General features: G+C 47.2%; 1 long non-coding RNA gene across 1 annotated transcript; it reads left to right on the top strand.

The window, feature by feature from the left end:
* The first annotated feature begins 9,405 nt into the window (after positions 1-9,405).
* Positions 9,406-12,152, top strand: LOC123365145. Its single transcript, XR_006577449.1, has 3 exons — positions 9,406-9,431; positions 10,826-10,912; positions 11,754-12,152. It is a non-coding gene; the product is annotated as an uncharacterized LOC123365145 (long non-coding RNA).
* The last annotated feature ends 349 nt before the right edge of the window (positions 12,153-12,501 follow it).

Consider the following 12,501-nt stretch of genomic DNA (forward strand, 5'->3'; position numbering starts at 1 on the left):
AAATGCAGCAATTGGGGGGGAAAGCATAGTGCAGCATATAAAGGATATGTTATAGCACAGTGAGCAGTATAAATAAATAAAAATTATTCAAATAGTATCATATGTAGAGACTATCAAAAGGAACCCACTGAAGGAAATGGAAATTGACAAAAGTAAGAGAAAAGATGTACAGGGGCAGCAGAACATATAGCTGGTTATGCAGGAGAATATGAGAGAAATGGGTGATGATGTATTGCTTGTAGGTAAAGAGAAGTTTATAGCATTCATTACAGAAGTTATTAATGGCACCTCACAGGCAAGGAGAAACACTGACAGGATTAAAATCATAGCAAAAGCAGCAGAAAAATATCTAAAGATAGACACCCTTTTGTTAGACGTCATTTACACCATTTTAAATGAAGGCAATAATACAATTTAAATAGCATGGTCTTCATGATCCTTAACTGGAATGTACATAGTTTAGTAATGCATGGACAGGAACTAAAGAGAGACATCTTTGAAGTGGGGGAAAAGGCCTAATGTACTATGTGTGTAAAGAAATGTGGCCAATAAGTACATTTGCATTCAGTTCACCAGAGTATGAGATGCTCCAGAGTGACTGAGAGGCTACCTGAGTGGCAGGAGGTCTGTATATTTATAAAAGAAGGACATAACAATGTTGAAATTGATGTGTAGAAACTAAGTTTTGAATATAATGCTATTGAGAGTCCCATGCATAACAAAAGCATTTACTTACAGATTTATGTTTATAATCGTTAGCTAATTTTTTAGTGCTAAAATAACTAATATCAAAAACCCATTTGTGATTTGAGGAGCTTTTAGTAGTCATAATAAGCTATGGGGAAGTAAGAAAACTGACCTAAATGGTAATATTACTGAATACAGGAGCAGCTACTAGATTTAATCAGTGGACAGATCCTTTTCTGTTTTGGAGCTGGGAATTGCAACTAATATTATAGCTAGTGAATGGAGCTGGGAAATTCATAAAGATGGAATGGGAAAGAAATGGTTACTCATCTTCTCGTAACTGTTGTTCTTCAAGATGTGTTGCTCATATCCATTCCAAACCCACCTGCCTTCCCCTCTGTCAGAGTATCCGGCAAGAAGGAACTGGAGGCGGCAGCAGGTCAGCGGGGCCCTATGTGCGGTGCCATGAAGGCGCGACTCCCGGGGGCTCCAGAGCCGACCTGAGCTGAAGTCAGGGGAGGAGGCGGAGGTGGAGCGGAGGTGAGCTGGGGTGGGGAGCTGCCAGTGAGTGCAGAGCACCCACCAATTTTTCCCCATGGGTGCTCCAGACCCGGAGCACCCATGGAGTCGGCGCCTATGGAACGGTGTACCAATGCTGACGTGGCCAGACTAGTGCCACCAGGATCACTGAGGTTCCATCACTCAGGATTTTGAGGAGGACCCTGTGAATCAGTGGTATCGGAGGGAACGCATAGAACAGGCAGTCCTTCTATGGAAGCACAAACATGTCTGCCAATGAATCTGGGCTGTAGTTCAGTAAGGAGCAGAATTGTAGGCACTTCCTGTTGGCCCTTGTGGTGAACAGATTGGTCTGGGGAACTCCCCCCTGCTGGAAGATATTGCTTATTACATCTGGGTGGATAGACCACTCGTGATTGTGAAAAGAGCTGCTGAGATGGTCTGCTAATTTGTTCTGCAATCCTGGAAGATAGGACACTTCCAAAAGTATGGAGTGTGCTATGCAGAACTCCCAGAGCTTGAGGGCATCCTGACAGAGGAGAGAGGAGCATGTTCCCCCCATTTGTTGATATAAAACATTGCTGTTGTATTGTCTGTCAGGGCCGATATGCACTCGCCCTCCATGAGAGGCCGAAAGGCCTCACATGCCAGTCGGACTGCCCTGAACTCTCTCACATTGATGTGAAGCATGAGTTCCTCCAGAGACCAGAGGCCCTGAGTTCTGTGCTCTCCAAGGTGCACCCCCTGTGTCCTTCAAGTTGAGGGCGGCATGCCAATCTCCTGGATCCAGGGACGGGATGATAGTGGTTAAAGAGACCATACGAAACTTTAGTTTCTTCATGAACCTGTTGAGATTGCGCAGGCCCAAGATGGGTATGAGGCCCCCTCTTGCTTTTGGTATTAGGAAAAACCTGGAGTAAAACCCCTTTCCCCTGAGCTCCAGCGGAATCCCTCCACAGCCCCTGTCGATAGGGTTTGTACCTCCTAGACAAGAAGTTGCTTGTGAGAAGGGTCCCTGAAGAGGGAGAGGGATGGGGAAGGGGCAGGTGGAGGGGAGGGTGAGAAAAATTGGAGAGAATATCCCATTTCTACCATGCGGAGGACCATGCTCAGTAGAAATGGGATAGATGTGACAAAAAAGGGAAAGAAGGATCCAGTTGGGAGGTTGGTATAATGCCCTTGGGTGCATCCTCAAAAAGTCTGCCTAGGGCCTGGTGGTTGCCTGGATGACCCAGATCCCCTGTTGTTCGGGGGTTGAGGTTGGCAACAGCGGTTCTGATTTCTAAGTTGCCTACGGTTTTGGTCCTACCTAGACTTCTCCTGGTATGGTTGTGTCATGGGCTGAGGCCTAAATCATCTAGGCGGGGTGGCAGGAGTGTGCAGCCCCATCGATCTCAGAGTGGCTTGTGAGTCTTTCAAACTATGGAGTCTCAAGTCCATTTTCTCTAAAAAATAATATGGCCCCCTCTAATGGTAGATCCTGAATTGTCTGTTGGACCTCCCCGGGAAGGCCTGAGGCCTGCATTGCGATGCCTGAGGACATTGCTCACGTTGCAGAGTCCACCGAGTCTAATGCTGCTTGCAGTGACGTCCTGGTGACTGTCTTGCCATCATCCATGGGAGCCGAGAATTCTGGCTTAGAGTCCAGTGGGACAAGGTCCAAAAATTTGGACACTGCATCCCATGACTTGCCGGTTTGCAATCTGAAGCTGGATCCCTCTGGTGGAGCATATCTTCCTCCCAAAGAGGCCCAGCTTCTTTGTGTCCTTAGCTTGAGGGGTAGGCCCTTGCCTCTCCCTCTCATTAACAGCTGCCATCACCACCGAGTCTGGCAGAGGGTGGGTGAACAAATATTCGTAGCCCATGAAGGGCATAAAATACTTTCTCTTCACTCCTTTAGCTATAGGAGCCAGAGACGACTGTGTTTGCCAGAGAGTCTTTGTGTTCTCCTGAATGGTCTTTATCAGGGGAAGGGCCACCCTGGTGGGTCCTGCCGGGGATAAAATGTCCATCATTGGGTCTGACACCTCGGTGACCTCTTCCATCTGTATCCCGAGGTTGTGAGCGATCCAGCTCAGAAGATCAAGGTGGGCTCTGCTCTCAGGAAGGGGAGGCCTCGCGGATGTTCCTGCCACTGCTTCCTCTGGAGACAATGATGAGGAGCCCCAAACATAGGAGGGCCCCTTCTGCCCACCTGGCTCCTCAAAACGCTGCGGCTCCAGCCCCAAATCGGAGTCCATCTCAGTGCTGGCCATGGTACCGGCTGCGGCACAGGCCACAGGACCTTCTGTGGTACTGATCGTAGCATGACACTGAGTATGGTGCCGCTGGGTACAGTGCTGGGTGCTGGTGATGGCTTTGCTGTCCATGCTTGTTCTGGTGTCTGTGCCGGGCGCAGTACTGATTGTGGCGGTAGTGGTGACTGATGCTCGGGAGAGCTCTCTGGCCCTAGATGCACATCTTCTCTCAGAAGCGACCGAAAAGGAGCATGCTGAGGCGGACCCCTGGGACTGGTGGTAAGCCCACGGGGTCCAGAAGAACCACTAAGTTGGGATCTGATTTGGTACTTGCCCTTGTGGAGGCCACGGTACCAGGGGAAGTTTGAGTCCTCCCTGCTGTCTGGGAGTGCTGACAGCTACGGTGCTGGCTTCTCCGGGACACATATGAGTCTGTGTCCAATTCGGCCTTTGATGAGTCCATGTACAGAGACCATGGCGGTGCCGGGCGATGGAGACCATTGCTGAGTCATAGCCAGCTTGCTCCTGCACTGCACCAGTGGCCTCTGTCATTTGGGGCCTCAGAACCAGTGCATTGCCACCATGGTTGGGGAAGTATGGACCTGTCAGAGTTATCAGGTCCCATGCTACCTCATAAGTTTCGGGTGTGGAAGGGAGGTCCAAATCTTCCACCTGGGTCTCTGCCTGTGGCACCAGACTCAACGGTCCCTCCCATGGGCCTGGAGTTGATGGTACTGGCTCTTGAGCTGGAAGGGAGGTGTGGTCTTGCACCGGTAGCCCTCCATTGGGTGATTCCTGTTCCCTTGCACGGGAAGGTGAGCACCCTCTATCAGTCTTCCTGTGCTGCTTCTTTGGGACAGGAGACTGTGAGCAGTGCCAAGATTGATCCCATGCTGTGCTCAGTGCCGGGGAATGCTGGTGCCGAGGGTCTCTGACCCCAGAGTCTTTCCTTGGCATCTCCTGGACCGAAGCCAGTGCACTGCGCACTGACGCTGAGGAGCCCGATGCTGTGTCCATGGGGCTCAACTCAAACTGAGGGTGGAAAGCTGCTTCCATTATCAGTAACTTTAATCAATGATCCCTCTCTTTCTTCATGTGAGAGTGAAAAATCCTACAGATCTTACACCTCTCCGTTTGATGGGACTCCCCCCAAGCACTTTAGACAAGCTGAATGTGGGTCGCCCTTGGGCATAGGCTTCTGGCAAATCCCACACAGCTTAAACCCCTGGGTCTGAGGCATGCCCCGGACACAGGAGAGGGATGGGGAAACAGGGAGGGAAACACCCCCTGCTGCCCCAAATCCAAATATCTAAATAACTTTTTAAAAACAATCTTTAACTATTTTACAGGAAACTACACTAGAGGATCGCTCGTTGAACATGAGAGACGAAAGGCTCCAACGACCATCACTGGCAATAAAAAGGAACTGGAGAGGCGGTGGGTTGGTGGGGCCCTACATACAACGCCATGAAGGCGCGACTCCAGAGGGCTCCAGAGCTGACCTGACAGACGCTGCTATGGGAAAAACCTTCCAGCAAACTGAGCACATGGTGCGCACACACCTAATTGGAATCTATATGAGCAAGCACTCGAAGAAGAATGATCACTTCCTTATGCTTCTTGAGAACCAAGGCTGAGGAAATGTCAAAAAGAGCTCGTAGCATGAATTTTTGAAAAGCTGATTGGGGCCATTTCAAGATCAAATGTGATGAATATTTATGTAGCAACTGTACAAGTGACAACCTAGGAGAATTCTAGACCAACGTAATACAAGGAATTGCAGCAGCAGCTGATGTGGCCATCTACAAAGCATCATATTGCCCCTGTCTTGGAAATCTGGTTTCCTGGTGGAAGGAGGATTTCAAATTAGCAATCAAAGAAAGAAAAAAGGCATACAAGCAAGCAAAACACAATGAATAACAAAAACTTAATGATTAGTAAGGTGGTGGTACAAAGGATTATAAAAAAGACCAAAAACAGAAAAATTGAGAAATTTTTGTGGGAAATTGAACAAAGATTCAAAGCTGTCAGAAATATGTAAGTAAATTCAAAGAATGAATGGAATTTAAAATAAAAGTATACCTGGTCTTATCATAAATCATGAAACGGAGGCCTCTAACTTAGAAAGACTGACATTTTAGCAAAATAACTCCAAGGCCAGCGGTGATATGAATCAAAACAGTGAGTTTTGTAGGGGGGAATAGGAGGTTTATTTAGGATAAATGTGAACTATTAAAGGGTTAGACAAGGCCCTATTCTCTGTGTTAGATTGCAATGTTTTTAACAATTATTTATCTTTCCCATCCAAAAATAAATATATAAACAACTTCTTGCTGAACAAGCAGAACATAATGCAAGGTATTCAATCAGTTTTCCCTAACATATTGTTTTCACTTAGATATTGGCACAAACTAGGTAACAGGAATATTTTGCTCCTTCAAAGTCCTGGGCCAAATTCATTGATTGTATAATTTAATGGAAAGCAATAGATTAGATTTACTCTAGAGATTAATTTGACTTGTTAACTAATTAAACCTCACAACCACCTGTGAAGTACATTAGGTAAATAGGTACTATTATCCCTGTTTTACAGGTAGTGAGGGATTTGACTTGCCCAAAGTCACATTGACCATTGCTTTGAATGGAAGTTAGGAGACTCAATACCTTTATGGATCTGTAGAAGCAGCAAAGAATCCTGTGGCACCTTATAGACTAACAGACGTTTTGCAGCATGAGCTTTCGTGGGTGAATACCCACTTCTTCGGATGGGGCCTCCTATCTTCTCTCTTAGGTACTTATGTGACACCCCTCCCCCCCATAACCATAGTATTTGAGCACTTCACAATCTTCAATGTATTTATCCTCACAATACCCCCTGTGAGATAAGCATTAAGTATTTAAAATAACGAGTGGCTAAAGTTAGATTCCCAGAGTGGGATTCACAATGGTATTTAGGTGCCTAATGCCCATTGAGATCCCCTTATTTAGGTGTCTAAACAAGTAGCTAAGATTTTAAAAATTGACTAATGGTTTTTGTATCCAATGTGAAACACCTTAAAGAGACCCTGCCTTTTCAGAGGGTGAAGACTCAGCACTTTCTGAAAATCAGTCATATGGAAAGGGTCAAAAGCTGAGGCACTCAACAGGACTAGCTATTTTTTTAAATCTTGGCCAAGTAGGGGGAAATCTTTTGTAATTTAAAAGCTAATGAATTAAAATCCTGTTGAGCAATAACTTTTAATGCTCACAATTCTATTAATATTTGCCATCCATGTGATTAATTTTGAGGTTGTTTTTTTTAAATCATTTTTCTAGTCAGATGTTAAATAAGCCAAGTCAGAAAAAGAACATTCAGCCACGTAAAGAAATGATAGCTCTAATAACAATCATATTAGACAAGGGTAGCTATTTGTCTTGCAGTATATAGTGAGCCTGCCTTGGTGGGTTCTTATGTGCATGTTGCTATGTAAACTCACTGGAGAAGGCCAGGTTGAAAAACTGCATGTTGTACTTGGAGCAAAAAGCGGGGAGATTTGCAATGGGCCTTAGCTTCTGTAGGTGTTTGTGCCACAGTCGTGGTCTGGCCCCTGGGAAAGTTCTGGCTCCTGCACAGACAAGATATATCTTTATTGTAGAGAGTACCAGAGGAGCAGAGCTGTTGAACACAGTCTTCAGCCTAGAGCTTCAGGCAACCTTTTGGATATCCTTGGCCCAGGTGACTGAGCACTACTGAGCAAGCTGAAGATAAGGACAAAGGCCCAGATCCAAAAAGGTTTAGGTGCCTAACTCCCATTGATGTCAATGGATGTGACGTTCCTACATACCTATGAGGATCTGGGCCCAAGACGTGACATGGTTTGATAATGGTTACGGGAAGCCAATGCAGAAAGTGAAGGGCAGATGTGATGTACTCACCGTAGCTCATGTTGGTGAGGAAAAATGCCATAGCATTCTGTACTAGTTGGAGTTTTGTAAGCTCTGAAGTCTTCATACCCAGGTATATTGCACTGCTGTAGTTCATCCTGGAGGTAATGATGGTATGTATAGCTGAAGCCAGGTCATTATCTGCTAGGAAGGGATGCTTTCAACTGAGCTATCATGATTTGCACAAATTGAGGATCTGGCCCGTACTTGTCCAAGATAACTTGTCAATTAGCCATGTTCTTTATGGCCCCCATCACTATATAGCTGAACATCTACACAGGTCTCAAACTATAGAGGGCTTTATAGAGCAAAACTAACAGCTCCAAAGCCAGTGCAGACTTTGCAGCAAAGGTGAAATGTGATCTATGTGTGAAATTTGATTCTTTCTCCCCCCACCAATCCAGAGCTCCTATCTGTGCAAAACCTAGCTGTGTCTTGGTTAAGTTCATACCAACATGGTCCACTGAAGGGATGGCACTTCAAAGATGATCAAACATATTTTTAGGGTTGGATCACATATATTGACTAACTTGGTTAATTTTAATTAAAACAATAGAAACAATCTTGTACGTAACAATGAAGAGTTAACACAACATTACATTCAAAGAAGCACATCTCTAAGAATACTTTCTGACTTCTACCCTTGTTTCTGACTTTTTTTTCCTCTTCAACTAAAAAGATTCTACCAAAAAAGGACTAATAGACCAATCCAGTTCAGTTGTATTTATTTGGTACATTCCATTTAACTGGACAGTTAATCAGGAAATCCACTTAATTGGCAGGAAACTTATTTAAGCCTAATGATATGCAAGGTTGGGTGGCTGCTTTAGGGAGATGGTAATTCTGTTTAACTGAGACTTTTTAGGTGACGTAATGGTTCAAATTGGTGTTTAGCTCTTTTTGCTTCAGTATCATGCTGGTTCTGTGTGTCTGTTCTAGCTACAGCTTGCAGTTACACCTTACATGCAACACAAAATACTTCATCACTACCTGCTGTTACCTGCTAACCTGTATTTTCCATACCAACTGCACCTGTTCAGTGTCCTACTGCAGTGCCTCCACTCCATGGACCTGTCCAGTAACGTGAAAAAATTGCTGCAGCATTACCATTGAAATGACATCATCTACTAATCAGGGAAATGTATCACTAGCTCTGGGGATCATTTTATCTCTAGGTCTCTCATTCAAATCCAGCTCAGAGCAGCAGTGACTATCGCTCGTTGAACATTTCTGATGAAAACCAAAAAACTCATGCTTCCCCCCACTCAGACATTTTCTAGTAGTAAGCTACTGAATGATAGCTGTTACATCTGATGGCTGTTCAGTCACCTGTAGGACATTTTAGTAACCATAGATAATCTCTCTACTAAGAAATTGGACTATCTCAACTGTGCCATTTGCTGGCAGTCTCAGGAGTGAAATCAAGCAAGGAATGGGCATGGAGACTCAAATGTTCTCTCATTTCTAGAGATGACCTCTCCAAATCAGCATTCAGTTATGCTGATGGGTGATGTTGGGAAGCTTGTATATCTGCTGCCTCCTCCAAACCTATTCTGTGCAGAAATAAGGTTCAGAGCTAGTACATTTTCTGAACCATGAAACTGACCAAATTGGCAAGAGGAAAAAAGTACATGGGTAAAGATACTATTTTAAACAAGATGCAACGCTTGAGTAGTTTCCACAGTATGAGGCTGTAGGACTGTGTGCCAGCATAACATGAGAAGGCCATACTTCCAACAATGAAGAGCTTAATAGCATTAGTCAGTTCACACTACATGAGGTGAACAGGCTGACTGCTTGAAATTAGACCCTATCCAGGGGTGAGCTGGAGCCGGTTTGCAGGAACCGGTTGTTAAATTTAGAAGCGGTTTTAGAATCGCTTGTTAACTGGCTTCCCTGGGAGGGAAGCTTTGATGGGCTCCGGCCGGGAGGCCTGTAATTCCTCCTCCCAGCCACCGGGGGGCGCTGCGCAGCTCTGAGAGAGCCATGTGGGCTGCCTCCTGGCCCTGTTGCTGCTGCTGCTCCTTCGACCTCTGGCCCTGGGGCTCCTGCTGCTGCTGCCTGGTGGGTTCGGGGCTGCTCCCAGCCGCTCTCCCCCAGGGCCGCCCAGAGGGGGGGGCAAAGGGGGCAATTTGCCCCGGGCTCCGCAGGGGCCCCCAAGAGAACAGCGGAGGCTCCCGCCTCCGCCCCTCTCCTGGAGCCTCAGCGCTTGATGTCTCCGGCGGAGCCCCTGAGCCCCACCCTGCTCAGAGCCGCGTGGGGAGGGGGCGGGGCTGGGAGCTCCGCTCCCTCCCCTCGGCGTGGAGCTCCCAGCCCCGCCCCCTCACCACGCGGCTCTGAGCGGGACGGGGCTCAGGCCCCGCCAGCCACACGCTGCCGCTGTTCCGGCGAGGCGCTGAGACTCCGGGCGAGGAGGGAGCCGGGGGTAAGAGGCTGGGGCTGGGGGGAAGCGGGACCCGCCGCGGAAGCGCAGCCCGGTCTTCGGCGGCGGGGGGCCCTTCCGTTCTGGGACCCACCGCCGAAGTGCCCCAAAGACCCACGGCGGGGACCCCCCTCCGCCGCACTTCGGCGGCGGGTCCTGCTTCGGCGGTAATTCGGCGGCGGGGGTACCCGCCGCGGGTCTTTGGGGCACTTTGGCGGCGGGTCCCGGAACGGAAGGGCCCCCCACCGCCGAAGACCCCGGGCCCCCGGAATCCTCTGGGCGGCCCTGCTCTCCCCCTGTGAGTGTCTGCGCCCCCTGCCCGCAGCCAGCCCCTGTCTGCACCCCCTGCCCACAGCCCCTGCCACCCCCCCTGTCCCCGCCACAGCCCGTCTGCACCACCTGCCCGCAGCCAGCTCCTGTTGCAGCCAGCCCGTGTCACACTCCCTGACTCCAGCTAGCCCTGCCCCACGCCCCTGTCTGCAGCCAGCCCCATGCCCACTGGTGCCCTGCAGTTCCCAGGGCAGTAACCCTGCACACCTGCTTCAATGAGGGGGGCAGGGAGCAGCTGGGACCCACACATGTGCACACCCTAGGGTGACCAGACAGCAAGTGTGAAAAATCGGGACGGGGGTGAGGGGTAATAGGAGCCTATATAAGAAAAAGACCCAAAAATTGAGACTGTCCCTATAAAATTGGGACATCGGGTCACCCTAGCACACCCCCAGGGAGTGGCGGGGACCCACACATGTGAAGCGGAGCTCATTTCTAGTTCAGGTCTATCTTTTTAAAAAAGAACTTTAGGTAAGGTTAACATACATCTGTATTTTCCCGGAGATGTCAGGCTTTTAGGTTCTTAAATCGCTGTCTGGGTGGTAAATTTTAAAAATTCCTCCCGGGAAAATACGGACGTATGGTAACCCTATTGATACAAAAAATACATACTGTGGCACATCCCTTAAATCAGAACTTTTTATAGGGAACCGGTTGTTAAGATTTTAGCAGCTCATCACTGACCCTATCAAATACTGTGGTTTAGGTCCAAGAGATGTCAACAGTAAGCAGCAAAAGAAAATTGCAACCCGTATGTGGAGTTGAGAAGAGCAGGAAGGTCGTGGAGAAATGAGTAAGCTGATAATATAATTTTTAAACCACCTGGCAAATAAGTAGCTGCCTTCGACCCATGGCTAAGATAAGGGAGGGCAAGAGCTGGAAGTGTACTTATTTAAGAACAATGACAAGCTGGACCTATCAGCAAACCAATGGATCCCTCTTAAGCAGGACTTTTTCTATCATGCATCTCCACACCATTATTTTACCCCAGCTATCTGCATTTAAACATTACCAGGGACCTATGTTGGACACAGTTTAATGGGGGAACCTAGGGTCAACCCTGGCCAGCTAGCCTGGATTCAGAGATGTTGAACTGTGTTTATACTGTATTCCTACTGGCGTTTCAAATTATTTTAGTGAGCACAATTTTTTGAAAACATCGGTTTTCCTAGACTAGACAAGGCTTAATTGGAGAGGGGACAGAATGTTGGAGCCAGGCAATTCCACAAGGGTTGGGATTAGCAGAGGGGACAGCAGCTGGAGTGAGGAATAGGAAGGAGAGCAGGGGACTGTGTGGGAGGGAGAAGAGAAACAAAATGGGGGAGAAGAGGAGTAGGGTAGAGAGAAGACAAAGTAAGATTCAGCAGAGACTTGCTGCCACAGGTCCCCTGCTGGCCCTGGATCCTTGCCAGTGGTGGAGCACAGGGGTCAGAGCATGAATGGGTAACTCATCTAATTTAAAACTAACTCAGTCACTATAATTTAGGTGGGGAATCCCCATAGGGTTGATATAACATGTGCAATATGTGACACAATGCATTTTGTGGCTTCCCTCTACATCCGCAGAGGTCACTGTAGCCCTTGCACTTACTCCTCTTCTGCTGACTCCGTATCTTCCACTCCACTTCTTGCAGATGGACCAATCCACCAGTTCATGATTTCATTATTTGTGAGAGGCATAACAGCTGCAGTTTAGGAATTTTAGGAAGAGGAACATGGTGTTCATAGGAGACACAAATCTACAAGAATCTTATATGAGCCACTGGATTTGGTACTATGAATGGATCAGTTCCAGCTTTGTGCTCCAAATCTTCCTCCTGCTGCCCGTCACATCTCTGCATTCCTCTCCCAGTGCCCTTCTCCAATCTTTCTCCTGTTACCAGCCCCAACCCACTTATTCTTAACCCCCGCCCCGACACACACACATGCACGTGCGACAGCAGACAGAAAACAGAATGATGCTTCTCCCTCATCTGTGTCCTGTTTGACTCTGCCAGGATTTCATCCTCTCCACTCTGAGGTGAAGGGAACAGTTTGACCCTATGTTGCTATTAAAAAAAAAAAAAGTGAAATGGGATCTGGGTGTCTAAAGTTAGCATTTTTATTATAGCTAAAGCAGTTTTATTTGAGGAGACCAGGAGGGTTACAAATACTTAAACTGGATAGTTGCAATAATTCTTTTAAAATATTGTAATTCAACAAGCACTTCCTATTGATAACAAATGTGAACTAATTTATATCCACATGAAAACCAGTAAATGTGGCCAGTTCCATTCCATTGATTTATTATTATTATTTTATTATTATACATGGCCAGAGTAACTGTAAGCACTACAGAACAGAGTTGGATGGAAGGTTAAATGCTATTTTGAGACTCTTATT

This window comes from Mauremys mutica, chromosome 1, assembly GCF_020497125.1.
Source record: "Mauremys mutica isolate MM-2020 ecotype Southern chromosome 1, ASM2049712v1, whole genome shotgun sequence".
Classification (NCBI taxonomy): Eukaryota; Metazoa; Chordata; order Testudines; family Geoemydidae; genus Mauremys; species Mauremys mutica.